This window comes from Anopheles coluzzii, chromosome 2 (genome assembly GCF_943734685.1).
Source record: "Anopheles coluzzii chromosome 2, AcolN3, whole genome shotgun sequence".
Classification (NCBI taxonomy): Eukaryota; Metazoa; Arthropoda; class Insecta; order Diptera; family Culicidae; genus Anopheles; species Anopheles coluzzii.
This window is the reverse complement of record NC_064670.1, coordinates 93,151,419-93,165,021: the sequence shown is the minus strand read 5'-3', so window position 1 is coordinate 93,165,021 and position 13,603 is coordinate 93,151,419. Positions and strand designations below refer to the sequence as shown.

The window sequence follows — 13,603 nt, the reverse complement described above, 5'->3', positions numbered from 1 at the left end:
CCGGTGGTCGGTGAAATATTATGCAAATATTTTAATAAAATGTAAAGCACGCGTCACAAATATTCTTCGTTAAAGTTTCAAGTGTATCGTCAATGATATTAGATATTTTATTATTAAATTTCAAGAACCGGGAGTGACCTTCTTTAACCAAATTTACAAAACAAACCCACAAAGCTGTATAGCTGTGGTAATGTTGCAATCATGTACATTATTTACGCTGAGTATGGTTTAAATTAAACGGCACAGCTTGACGCTGCCATAAATAGCCGTAAGTAAATGCTGCTGGTCAAGCACAACAGAAGTCAAACGATCGAATCCCATCTTATATCATTGAGAAAAACTCTTAAAAACTTATTCATTTCTCCATGATTTGGTAGAAGTTAAAGATAATGGAACATTTGAAAACTACTTAGTTAGCATCGTCAAACCGTCCCTCGTGTCAAAGAAACAGATTTTAAATAATAAGGCCGATAATTTAAAGCCGCAAATGTCAACTACACATGACAATTTTATTCGACATTCGGAGAGGAATCCGTATGTGTCTGAAGATGATTTGACAAGATACACAAATTAGCACACGACACATCAGTATAACACATACTCCTTCTGACTTGGGTGCATCAATTTATGGTTTTTTGCCAATTTAAAAAGCAAAACATAATTTGTTTAGAGAATATTTGTTGGGAAATGTCTACCCGACTGTATGAAAAAACCTGTTAGCATGTCTTGACTAATCTCTATACTTCTCGTTTCTCGCCGAAGAAATGCGGAAACCATCTCTCCGGCGGTCGGCAGCACGCTCTTCTTCCTTTAAATGAGCCAAAAAATGTGTCATTATAGTTGAATTAAACAATATCTGTACCAAACCTTTCCCTCTCTACCAAGCCAACTGCACACCAAGGCAGCAGGAGAGGGAGAGATGGAACAGTGTGTATGTATATACGAGTCGTAATTTCAGCAAATTTTCATCACTCTGAAGCAGCAACCGCAAATGCTGCGGGTATAATGGTTGTGCATAATACGGCTGCAAGCGGGTTTTCGGGGAGTAGGGTAGTAGAAAAAATAGGGAAAAATGTTTCATCGAGCGAACCAGCCTTTCGGTGGCGCGTGTCGGAAGGAGATGGACCGCCAAACCGAACATACACATTTACAGGGCCACCGGGAGGGAAAACAGTTTAAATATCGCACACTGCTCACTCTCCCCTTTACCTTCGCGTCTTCGCCAACAGCAAGTAAGGTGGTTAAAATGCTATATGCATCACTTTTAATTTGATCATTTCTTGAACCCAACGTATTTATTCAGACCTCCCCTTGCTCACAAATACACGAAAAAGTGCGTTTAATTCAACAAACTTGCCGCTTTCCATATTTCCACCTTCTTATTAAATTCTCTCTCTTACCATATTTGCTACCCATTAAGCGTTTTGTAGCTTTTCTTAAATGATACAATTTAATCTGTGACTGTTGTGCCGCCTAGGTTTGATGCCATTTACTCCTCATCTCTTTATTCTTTCATCACCTTCGTGCCAAAGGTTCACCTACCACCCCGCGGGAACTACTACAGGAGCATGGTAACGGTGGTGATGGCGTTGATTCGGATTCCGCAAAATAGAATTAAAAGAAGCCACTTTCATTTCCCTTTCGCGCCGCAACACACCACCCGTGTATGATGATCGCGCAGAACAAGAAGAGGACGAAGAAGTTTTTGCAAACGACACAAATCTGCTGCAATGAGGTGATGGTGGGGACGACGATTTTCACAAGGGCTATTTTTAATTGTGTTCGAGCGAAAAATCAACCAAAAAGTGATTATCATTCCCGCTCGTCGCTCGTCCGTGCGCCTCTGGCCCACAGCGCTACCAACCAACCGACCGACCAATAGTTGACACAAAACCAAGCGTACAACACGGCCGTTTGAGCGGAAGAGCGTCGCGTGATGGGGTTGGTAAATGGGCAAAACAATCCCACAACACCGCAGCGAAGTGTACCCCGTCTCTGCTACACATGCATTCATTTGCTTTCTTCCCGGTTCTTTTCTACTTGATGTTGTCAGACAAATGGTGTAGCTTCTTCGTGTGCTGTTATATGTTTTTTTGTTTTCGTTTCTCATTTCGGGTCAAAAATTGCAGCAATGCCTATCATTATCAATTGCACAGCAAGTACTGCAACTACTTTCTTACCAAAGACACACACAAACACAACAGTAATGTACCTAGTAAACACAAGAGCCTTCGGCAAAGGTGTTTAACAATATATAAAGCAAATAGCTTTCGTTGCCAAAATTGTTACAGTCCTAAAGCAAGAGTAATTGTGCAAATGTACACTTAAGAAAAATAATTCAAGCCGTGCGAGAACACAAAATTAAGCAATGATTAATTCTCCTTCCTTACCGTCGCGTACAGCGGCGGCAGACAAACGACAACCGCTTGATATCAACTCAACTGCAGTAAATCCAAGCCTCGCTTTTAAATGTTTCCCCGTAAAAGCGGCTTGATCCGTAACATACCTATGATGCTGCAAGTCGTGCAGGGGTAACTTGGGAGGAATTGGGAACTTGAGAGGAATTTCTCTTGGCACAGTCAAATCGAAGAAAAGCTCTGAGTTTCTACACTTCCAAGTAAGTTCCGTTTCGTTCCGTATCATTCTCGCCAACAAATCATGTTTTTTTGGAGCGAGACGCGGCGGAAGGATTACGAAATGCACAGAATTAATTAATTTAGAATGAATTTGCTCATGCAAGGGTTTAAACGAATTTTATGCATGGTTGGCAAGAAAGTCTGCATGGATTTAGTATCTGTCCTAGAGTAAGGAATGTACCAATGGGAAAGGGGTTTTAAATGTAAAACAGCGTCCTATCTTTACTTTTGACATTTGCCAAAAGAGGGCGTTTGGAATTAGAAACGTCTTTTTAAAAAGGGTTTTGCTCTCCTAATAAAGTAAAAATCTTAATATGCTGTTCAGGAATTATTGGATGAACTCAAGTCCATGTTAAATTTAATTTATTTGCAATTTGTTTACTAAATGGTGGCATTGCCTGACTATAACTTCTAAGGACTCTATCTAAGTTGTGCAAAAAATTACTTTTTATCCACTTAGATCCATAACTATTAATACACCTTGTATTAGCACAGTTGTTTGGATGCAGTTTTAATTACATTTAAATTTCCCATTTGGGTCACAAAACTCCCTATTAAGAATAGAATTTCAAGCTACTAACGGGAATGCAACAACGCTTAAACAAAAACAAACGTATCAATCAACATTCCACCACCAGGCTTACTGTCGCAGAGAAATGATAAAAATTAACCGGTCGGACACAACAGCATTGACCAACCCCATGGGGAAAGATTATGCCGTTTATCAGTGTACACACGAATGTGATAAGATATGTTCCCGGTTCATTCAAACGATACCAGTGAGGGGTGGTCGCGTTCATTATCAAAGGACCTCCCTTTCGGTTTGATATCGTTTCCCGACGGGTCGTCCACCGGTCTCACTCGGCACCATTATCAGCAACTTTTAAGATTACTGTAAACAACAGTTTACCCCCAACAAATCGTCAGTTTATGGCCCTGATTGTAATTAATTCGGTTAGAGCGCGCTGGAAGCTCATTCATTCTACCACCTGGTGAGGTAGGTGAGCGAGCATCATACAGAAGAAGCATCATAAAAACAAAGCGCATTTCTCACGTGCGCGAACCACAAGCGTCCATTTCATCTCCAATCTGAGCCAGGATGCTGGAGTCTGTCCATATCGAACACACTGGCGAACACACAAAAGTACTACAAAGAGCAGTACGGAATATCTGCTGACGGATGCAGAATATCTCGTGCCTTTGCTGTTCCAGTCTTGGACACCATTGAGAAAATATCGATTAGAACGGCACATCTGTGTCCCGGCAGCGTGAGTGTTGTGTGCTCGCAAAAACTATTGGCGAGGGTTGTCATAAACGGGGAGAAGAAGCAAAAGGACAGTTTTCCACCGAGAGCGCGAGCGATTGGAGAGATGGAGAAATGTAGGTTATGTTTGGTGCGCTCCTGGTAGAACCAGCAGGACACACTCGCGGGGAGGACCCAATTATCGAAGCTTGGGTTACACAATAAGGCCCAGTATTGGTGGACTGGCAACTCCATTTTCTATTCGATCGAGCAATAATCAAACATCAAATGTATTTAGGCATTGCTAAGTATTTGAGTATTGCTACAAGGAGGTACTAGAGAAATTAGTATTATGAAACGAATAAACAGTAGTTGAAAATATACTAATATGATACTGAACTGAAATGAATAAAAAAAAAAACACAGTTGTTTAACTTCAAAAATTACACATTTTTGTGCAGCTTCATAATACTTAGTAGAAGTATGAATTAATACGCAAAAAAGCATTTACACAAAGCACACATCCTCCACCATCCGTACAAGATACAGGCATTGTGGCTACATTTTGGCTTTAAGACACCTATTTTTGTCTGTAAGTCAACCATTTTCACCAGGTTTATGTTATTTTAGAAGATCTTTAAAGCCTGTAACTTCATTGTTACTGAAGGAAAAACTGATGAAGCATTTTTAACTCCTGAGAATGCATAACAATGTAAATGACTTCATTAAAACATTCACAATTATAATATTCTTGTTACTCTAGTAAAAAATTATAAATTGTGTGACTCAAATTGACGAGTTTTGGAACAAACAGTTTGATCAAAATAAAACATTCTGAACAAAACAGTTGACTTGGAGTGAAATATTTATGACTTGGGTGTAACAACGAAAGTCAAACAAGAGCATTTCATTCTAAATCCACAACGTCGTAACCATCTGGTTGATTAATTTTGTGCAATGCTTCATTACAAAGGGCACCTTCTTTGCGTTGAACCGCATGCAATTTGAATAAATTGCAAATAGATTTTCGAAGCAAAATTCACTCATTTCTCCGAGTCCTTCATCAAATTATCTACTCCGTCAGCCGGCTTGACTTCACACAAACAAGTACATCCTCTCAAACAGGAGGTTCACCAACTGTTGGTTGTATTTTTTTTGTGTGTGTTTGTGTCCAGGGCAACCCGTCGGCAACGGAAAAGCATACACCCGAGTGTAAAGTCAAGTTGCCACGAGACGCTCGTTCAGAACCAGAAAACGATCGTTTAATTATTACTCGGAGAGTCTCCCCTGCAGGCGCCGCACCCCGTCCGGACAGGCAGACAGATCGTGCTCGGTCTCCTTGTACTGGAGGTTAGTGTCGCTGAGAGTGTGTGTGGAGCGTGTGCCACCACCGGTAACGATGTGGGACGATAATTGCATAAAATGCATAATTTTACATAATGCTGCTCACAGCACAGCGACGTCTTCAAAGGCCAGCCGGTCTACCGCACAGTCTAGAGCGTCCTGTGTGTGTGCGCGTGTGTGTGTGTCTGGAGAAATTCCAGTGAGATTTCACTTATCGTAGCACCGTGTACCATCACCACCACCACCAGCCCGAGACACTTTGCCCTACATTTTGTTCAAAAACTGGAAGCGAAAACCGATCCTCACTTCGCTCTTTTAATCTCCACAGACCCCCAATCCGCCTTCTAACCACCATCACATCCTCCCAACCGAACTGTGGTAGGAGCGAAGAATTTTCCAACGAACCTGGAACACGATCGCTTGGTTCTACACACCGTTGGAATTTCCATATCCAATTGTGCTGCATGGGTGGGTGTGTGAAAGAGGGGGAAAACGCGGTACTAGGACGGGGGTGTTGAAGAGGAAGCTAAGCAAATGTATCGCATAGTTTCAGCAAAGTTTGCCCGAAAAGTTAGTCCGCGTTTCATCGGTTGGATTTCCGCCGTACGATTTGCACGTGCACGGGGAAACACACGGGACGAGGAAACGCTTTAAAAAAAGGGGGGGGGGGGGGGGCTAGAACGTTCTCGCCCGCCAAACTCGTCCAATCCAACCCGTGTGGGGAAGCATTTAGCATAATTTTTATCCTTTTCTGCATGGATGTGTGACCACGCCGAGCGCTGATTTAATAAAATAAAAGCGAGGAAAGCGAGAACCGAATGGGGCCGAAATCAAATCTACAGAAATACATTTCTCCACCTAATCCGTTTAACTGTTGTATCAGTCGCTTTAGTTAAACTTTGGAAACGGTTGAGAAAGCATAAAAAAGAGGGAGAGAAGCGATGGATGAAATAACATCATCGTTTTGGTGACAAGTTTTCCCTTTTGCCGAAATCGGAAACTATATACACACAATTATCGAGGAAAAACGTCGGAAAAAAGTGTGCTGCAAGCGTACCCTTTGTGGCGAATTATGGCAGAGGAAAAAACGGGCATCGCTGTTAACGTTTCCCAACCCCGCTCAACGAGAAGATGAGAGCTCGCTCGTTCCGAGGAAAAGCGGGCACTCATTCTCGCTCACTGCTCACGAGAGAGAGAGAGAGAGAGAGAGAGCTCCGTTTAGAGAGCGTGAGTTGGGAGACCGGAAAAAAGAGTGAGTGGTGCTCACGCATTCCTGTGCACGAAAATGCATCAAGCACTCATAGATTTCCATCGCAACCCACCCTTTCCCGGGGGGGTTCGCGGTCTTGCTGAACGATCCACCTTGCATTTCACTCTCACGCTCTTTCTCGCTTGCTCTATCTTATTTTCCTATTTCCTATTTCTTGTTGTTTTTTTCCGAATTACTTTTTTAACGTTTCAAGCAGCCCTCTTTCCTCTCTAACAACTTTGTCCAATGTAGAAGGTAGGGAAGGACAAGGGAGTTGAATCAAAAACAGTAAAAAAAGCATAATTTCATCCCACCAATCATTCCACCAGGCACCAGGACCACCCTACCTCCTGCCGAGAGTGTCTCTATTGTGTGTGTATTTCTGTTTCGCATAAAATTACCCCATCCCCGTCCCACTCTAGAGCTCTTTTTGCCCTTCGATCCCGTGACATCCCGCGCAATAGTCCCCTGTACAATAGTCACCGAAAAAAACAAGCACACACACACACACTCTGAGATATCAACCGATTGTCTCATCAGAGCCCCCACCGAAGCACCCCTTTCTCTAACACTCCCTCCCCTTCTTCAGCACACACCTACGGGAAGTGGTTGTTTGTATCTCGTCCGCATCTTGCTGTTCATCGTGCGGGCGACGCGGACGGACAGGGGGGCGGCCACTTTACACACCACGCTTTATCCGCGAGGAACGCGAGCGAGATCGTGCTCGCGCGCTCGCGCCCTGTCTTGCATCTTCTGTCTTGTATGCCACACGCTTTTATGGCTAATTTCGTTTTTAAAAATAGGTGCTGGCGATTCGCTTGTTTTCGGTTGACACCGATGGACGACAAAAACAGCGACACTGAACGAACCCGGGGGAGGTGGGTGGGTACACACATCGTACCGGGGGGGGGGGGGGGGGATAAGCAGGAGGGTAAGCAAAGGGAGCTAACGAACTCACAGCTGCATCGAGATGGGGATGGGACGGACAATAAGTGTGATGATCGGCCGGGACACACGGGTGCGGGCGCGAACCAGCGCTCTCTCATCGCACAATTCAAGTAAGACATCATCGCACACGGCGCACGACCGCAATCGTACACTGAATTCGAAAAGCGGACTCCTCTGTGGAGTGAGTGCCACGGAAGGCGATGAATATGGTGGACCGAAAGGGTCCGCGTCAATGTATAAGATGTTGCCCAGATACAGTTAATAAATGAAGGGTCAAGAATAGGGCAGAATGCTCGTGCCATCTATGGTAATCGCCCACCAGACCACCGGCACCGACGAGTACAACAGAGCCGTTGAAAGTGAATGTGTTACATTTATTTTAATGGTTTACATTTAAGAATAGTACACCGGTTAGTTTTTGCTGATTGCACCAGATGGCGCTGACGGTCATGGTAAGAATGTTTTACTATGATAGCAAATTTAGCTGTTCGAATGGAAAGATCTCGCAATATCTCCGAAGAAATAGGAACATATTGATAATTGCTATGGCGAACCAATTCTCAAAGTGGCAGTTGATAAGCTCTCAACTTAGTTTAATAAGTTAGATAGCTACAAAAATAGGTCCTTGACAGTAAAATTTGCTTTTTACGTCTGATATGTCTCTTCGAAGTAACTTCTCCATTCATCCATTACCGTAGGTATATATGTACACTTATGTACACTACTTATGTACTCTTTCGTATACCTCGTTGTTGTCTTTTTTGTACCTGTTTTAGAATTGTTGGCAGTTGGTCAGAGCAACCGGCGGATGGAGTGCATGTAAACTAAACTTATTAAGTAAAAACCTATTTGAAATGAACTATTTACATAATTTTTTTGGAAATGTATTAAATTTGTCTATTGATATACAGTGAAATCTCTCTAAAGTGATTCTTCAAGGAACAATCAGCTTAGAGAGCTATTCATGTCGAGGAAAACTAGTGTGTTGCTATGAAGCATCCAAGAAAACGCGGGAAAAACCTGGACCAATATGTTTTGAACTTCTTCTTCTTCTTCTTCTTCTTTGGCACAACAATCGCTGTCGGTTAAGGCCTGCCTGTACCCACTAGTGAAGTGAGTTTGGCTTTCAGTGACTTATTGTTACCATAGCAGGATAGTCAGTCCTACGTACGATCTATTCAGGGATTGAACCCATGACGGGCATGTTGTTATGTCGTACGAGGCGCGTTTTCGCCTGTTTAAGTGGTCGGCAGAAACTCTGTCTAATTTGACTACTCAATTCGAGATACGATGCCAATTTTTGATTCATCAACTAGAATCTAGCAACCTTTACTCCAACGGGAATGCAACATGTCAAACGATACAAAAATCGTTCGAGTGAGTTCTCTCGAATGTCAAAATTGTCAAATGTCAAAAGGGGCGAAAATAATTCGTTACTACTACATCGTAATAGCGTAAACAAATTATTTCTTGACAACTAGGACTAATTAACTCATTAAGTACCTTCTGGTACACTGGTGAGTTCAAATACATTGACTCAAATCTCTTAATCAAACTCGCCATATGCACTACTTTACTGCTACCGCTCTGTGCTCGATAGTACGTTATTGCTTTTCGGTGCGTTGGCCCTTTGGTGTTTAATTATTTGCTCTAAAACCCACCCCTTCTCCCGGACCCTCACGGACTGGCGGCAAGGCAGGTACAAAGACCGGCCTGCTTCAAAGTTCAAACAAGACCCCCGCAACTAACACACGAGTCGTGAGTAGTGATTGACATATTCTAGCCAACGCACCTGAGTGGTGTGCGGCGCCACCGGGAGCAAACAGCGAAGATGGATAGCAATCGAGACATTTAGGCTGCGTAATTCAAACGAAACCATCCATCGCGTATATATTGCAATGTGTTTTGCTACTGTGGTACACCCTCCCAAAAAAAAACACACACACACACGGTCATAAAATGCACATGGCGTAAGATCGAAAAGGGTTCTCTCCCCCGCCCTTCCGCATTTGCAATACCCCGGGAGGGCACCACACACAGCCACAGTCGGGGACCCGTGTGTATTAGTAGGCGCACGGTTGAAACGACGCAACAAACACACTTTAGAGAGCGCGACATCTGTCGCATCGACAGTGTTAGTAGTGGTGTACTAAGAGCACATCCGGAGGCAGCCACACTTCGGGCCGAAATGCAGTCTTCTGTGTGTGGGATGTTTATTACATTAATACAGCAAAAGCAAAAGCAACCCGCATAAAGGTACACACACATCAGCACAAGGTGCTGAAGGGCAACAGCAAAGAGGCGGCCATCAGGTAGCAGCAAAAACACACCAGAATCGCTGCCAAATGCGACAAAAAGGTTTGTAGGCGCTAAACGCACTACCACACACAGTGCCCAGGGGATGAGAGAGCGTGCGATAGATGCTGAACATGACCGATGTGTGCAAATTACAGCAACTGCACACACCAGCATCTCAACTGGTTAGAAACCGCACAGGGTTCGTGTTATCGTTCATCTCACCTCACACGCGCATCATAGAATACCAACACACACACCAAGAGACAGCGACGACGTTTGCCGACAAGTTCGCCGTCTTCACTTTCACCTGGCACGAGCAACAAAACACTTTATACACAGGGAAAAAGTAGAGAAAGGGGTGTGTGTGTGTGGGTATGGGGAGAGAGAGAGAGAGAGAGAGAGAGAGAGAGAGAGAGAGAGAGAGAGAGAAGAAAGCAAACTATCGCAGCGAGATCGCGATGCTGCTGCTGCTGTTGCACCTGGAAGTGGTGGTAAACGCGCATCGGATGCATCACAGAGAGCACAACATCATCAACAACAACATCAACCGTTGCCACCAGCAGCCGCACCACGTCACGAGGGAAAGAAAAAGAAAACACTCACAAGACCGTTTTGCTGCCGTTTTGTTACCTGTGCACACACACACACACAGTGTTGGGAGCGACTACTACTTTTGCATCACTTCCGCCCGTGTAAGTGTGCGCTTGTGTGCTTGTGCGGATATTATAAATGTTTCCTCTTCCCCTTTCGGGGCCTTCGGTGGGAAAAATCCATCTTCAATCACTAAATGATATTTCCGTCCGTCGAACCAAAAAAAAAAGCACATGCTGGGCGTTTTTGTTGTTGTTTGAGCCACGCGCACACACACACACAAACCACTCTCACTTTTGCTCCACATTTTGTTAGCAAAGCTTGCTCCTCCACACGCGTTCCATTTTGACCACTGTTTTGGCAGAGGGCGTCACAGTTTTGTTTAACCAATTTGTCACCCGCAGGGGTTTGCGCGCTTTGTACGTTTGTTAATTATATAGCTGCCCTATTATTTATGATTATCCATTACTATTAACTCTTCTCCGCTTTGTGTGCTATTCTTTCCAATTTTTTCACACAAATTTAATGTTTCCTCTTTCGGTTTTGCTCGCCATTCCAAAACGTTATGCAAATATGCAGATACACCCTTCTGCTTTTGACACATTGTTTATGGATTGTGATAGAATGGACGTTTCACCACCCTCGGGTTTTTTTTTTGTTTACTGGAGTTTTTAAATCATTTTTATCGTTAATCGAGTCGTAACGCAACACGCGCGCACGGTAATAAAAAACCCGAATTCCATTCCCTTATTGTAATAACAACACGCCTTCAACTGAAACCGCGACCACACGTCACACACATAAAAGGCAATATATTAGAAGCAAATAATGCACGACTCGGCTGTCGTCGTGCGCGGTGTGTAGCAGAGAGCCGGGAACAACACACTAACGGAATGCGAGCTGTGTGTGTGTGTGTCGCGTGGTGAAGAGCCACCCACGCAACAGCAGCAAAAAAAGAATTCACCATTTGTCAATAGAGTCTCAACGAGCAATACAGGCAACAAAGAGCACGCACAGCGCCACTACTACTACTACTACTACTACTACACCCAATCGTCACACGAAAAAGGGATACCCTTGAAAAAGGTACAGCACACCGTTTGCTTAATAGATGTGTATGTGCGGAGGGAACACAGTCTTCCAACACACGCGTGCCCAACAGCACACTTTAGATCGTTGCGTTATGAAAAGCGTGTGCATTAAATCTTCAATCCAGGCGCACACACACACACGAAAGCACACCTAAATGTATCAAAAATAGGACCTACAAAAAACCGAACTAACCCTAGCACTAACACACACCTAAAGCAAATCGTCGTCGGCACCTAGTCGCGTATGCAAAGGTGGTGGTACGCAGCTTCACACACTAAAGCGCATGTACACGCACGCACGCGGAGACACAGAATTTCTGTTTCTGGTCTAGCTATAGAAACACGCACACAAACACAGACAGAGGTTACGGTAAGAGAAACTAGAGCGCGCACAGTAAACGGTCGATACAATGGCAAACTGGGTACTAAACGCGGTGCGAACGGCATCCGATGCGTACAGCCCCGACTCGCAAAACCATTAGCCACTCACCGGCACTCACTCGCGCGGGCTGTGGGGGTGCGAGAGCTACTTAGATGATCACTCATCGCGCGGACGCTCTCTTTCTCTCTCTCTCTCGCGCGCGCACCGGGCAGTGTTGTACGTGTGTAGGTATGTGGAAAATGACGACCCACACACCCACACAACACTACAGCACCCCGCGCCGCTTTGACATTTGGGCAGCACCACGCCAGGGGAAAGAAAAGTTGCAAACAAAGCTAAAAAAAAACAACACGCCAAAAAGGATATGCACACGAACGCACGCACGAGCGCCTTCGGGCGTTCGGGACCTTTCGGTGTATTAGAGTTTTTTTTTCACCCAATCATCATCATTATCAGTATCGTCATCATCAGCAAAGTCTTCCTTGTACCGGAGAGGTGTGTGGTGAATGAACGAACGGCCAAAGCCACTGACACAGCGACTCCTCGCAGTCCCAAGCATAGACAACAACAAAGTAGTGGCATTGCTCCCTACCATGCACCTGTGTCAAGACGATTTTCTTTAAGAAATTGAAATAAATGATTGGTTTTCGAATCGGAGGGATTTCGATTCCGAGTGCAGTAGCGCATCATGTGAGTCCATTTTGGGGAGGTTTGTTCTACAACGGGGAGGCGGCGCCCACCAAAGAAAGTAGGTCACACACACAGAACAACGCAGTGGAGGAGTTTGAAAATATAGGAAAGGTAAGCCCCATTTTAGTAAGTGTACTACTACCAGCCATCGTGACTCGTATCCCCACGATCCATTAGCGCGGGAGCGATTAATTAGGCTAAAAACTCCTCCTCTCCCACCGGGTTCAACCGCTGACTGTGTGTTGCATTTCATTGCACCTTTTATGGCGCACGCAGGCACACACACACACACACAAGGTTGCGTAAGATCGGTTTTTCACATCTCGCCAAAGGGAAGAAAGAGAAAGAGCACGGAGTTCCATTTATCTAGAACTGATTTTACATATCAATTCGAAATGGTAGGTAAAGTCTGTGCATCTTTAACCTGATTGGAGCTGATCGTGGGTGCTATTATCCCGATGAGACGATGGGCGGAAAGTTGAGGTCGTCTTCGGGAATTGGAAATTTGCGTTTTATGTGCACTCTGATGCAGATTGGTATTACGAAACAGAAGAAAGGAAGATGCTACGAAATCAATATCATATGCATCATTTGCGCAGAATTGAGCGTTTTGTTGGAAGTATTCATTCATTTCATCAACATAATGCACAATGTTGATGGTATTCATCGTCTGGTTCGCCACATCAACATAGTGCAAGCAAATACTGGTGCGTGACTGGTTGTATTTTCAAGAAGTTCTCGCTAGCATACATATATTGGTTTGATCTATCCGTTATCGGCTGGCTAACCGTTGCTGGCTTTTGCTCGCTGAAGCACACACACAAGCTGGTACGTGTTCGATATAGTGACGTTAATTTGACAGGCCAATTAAAACGTTTGATTTCACCGATTGAAATGACGGCAGATTTTATGCTACTCAAAACTATTTATCGATTAAATTCTGGCTGATTTTCTGCACATCGTCGACCTAGTGCCGTGTCGAAATACTACAATGTGAAAGATGGTTTACCAATGGATAATGTCTACCTAACATTACCTGCATAAATGTATCAATATTCTTGCTTTTATGTACCAATAAGCTTAGATCCCAGTAAAAACACGATGCTTTGGTCGATATCCATACTAGAATAA

General features: G+C 44.1%; 1 protein-coding gene across 8 annotated transcripts in view; it reads right to left on the bottom strand.

Annotated features, from left to right (window-relative positions):
• LOC120951803 (protein boule) overlaps positions 1-13,603 on the bottom strand; it is a 59,965-nt gene that overhangs the window by 41,463 nt on the left and 4,899 nt on the right. For 3 of the 8 annotated variants that reach the window (XM_049607126.1, XM_049607127.1, XM_049607130.1), the window contains exon 1: positions 11,612-11,913. The exons of 4 other annotated variants lie outside the window; for them this stretch is intronic. The gene's annotated coding sequence lies outside the window, so the exon portion shown is untranslated. Of the gene's footprint in view, positions 1-11,611; positions 11,921-13,603 lie in introns of those variants that run through there. One more of the 8 variants, XM_049607131.1, reaches the window with a different exon arrangement.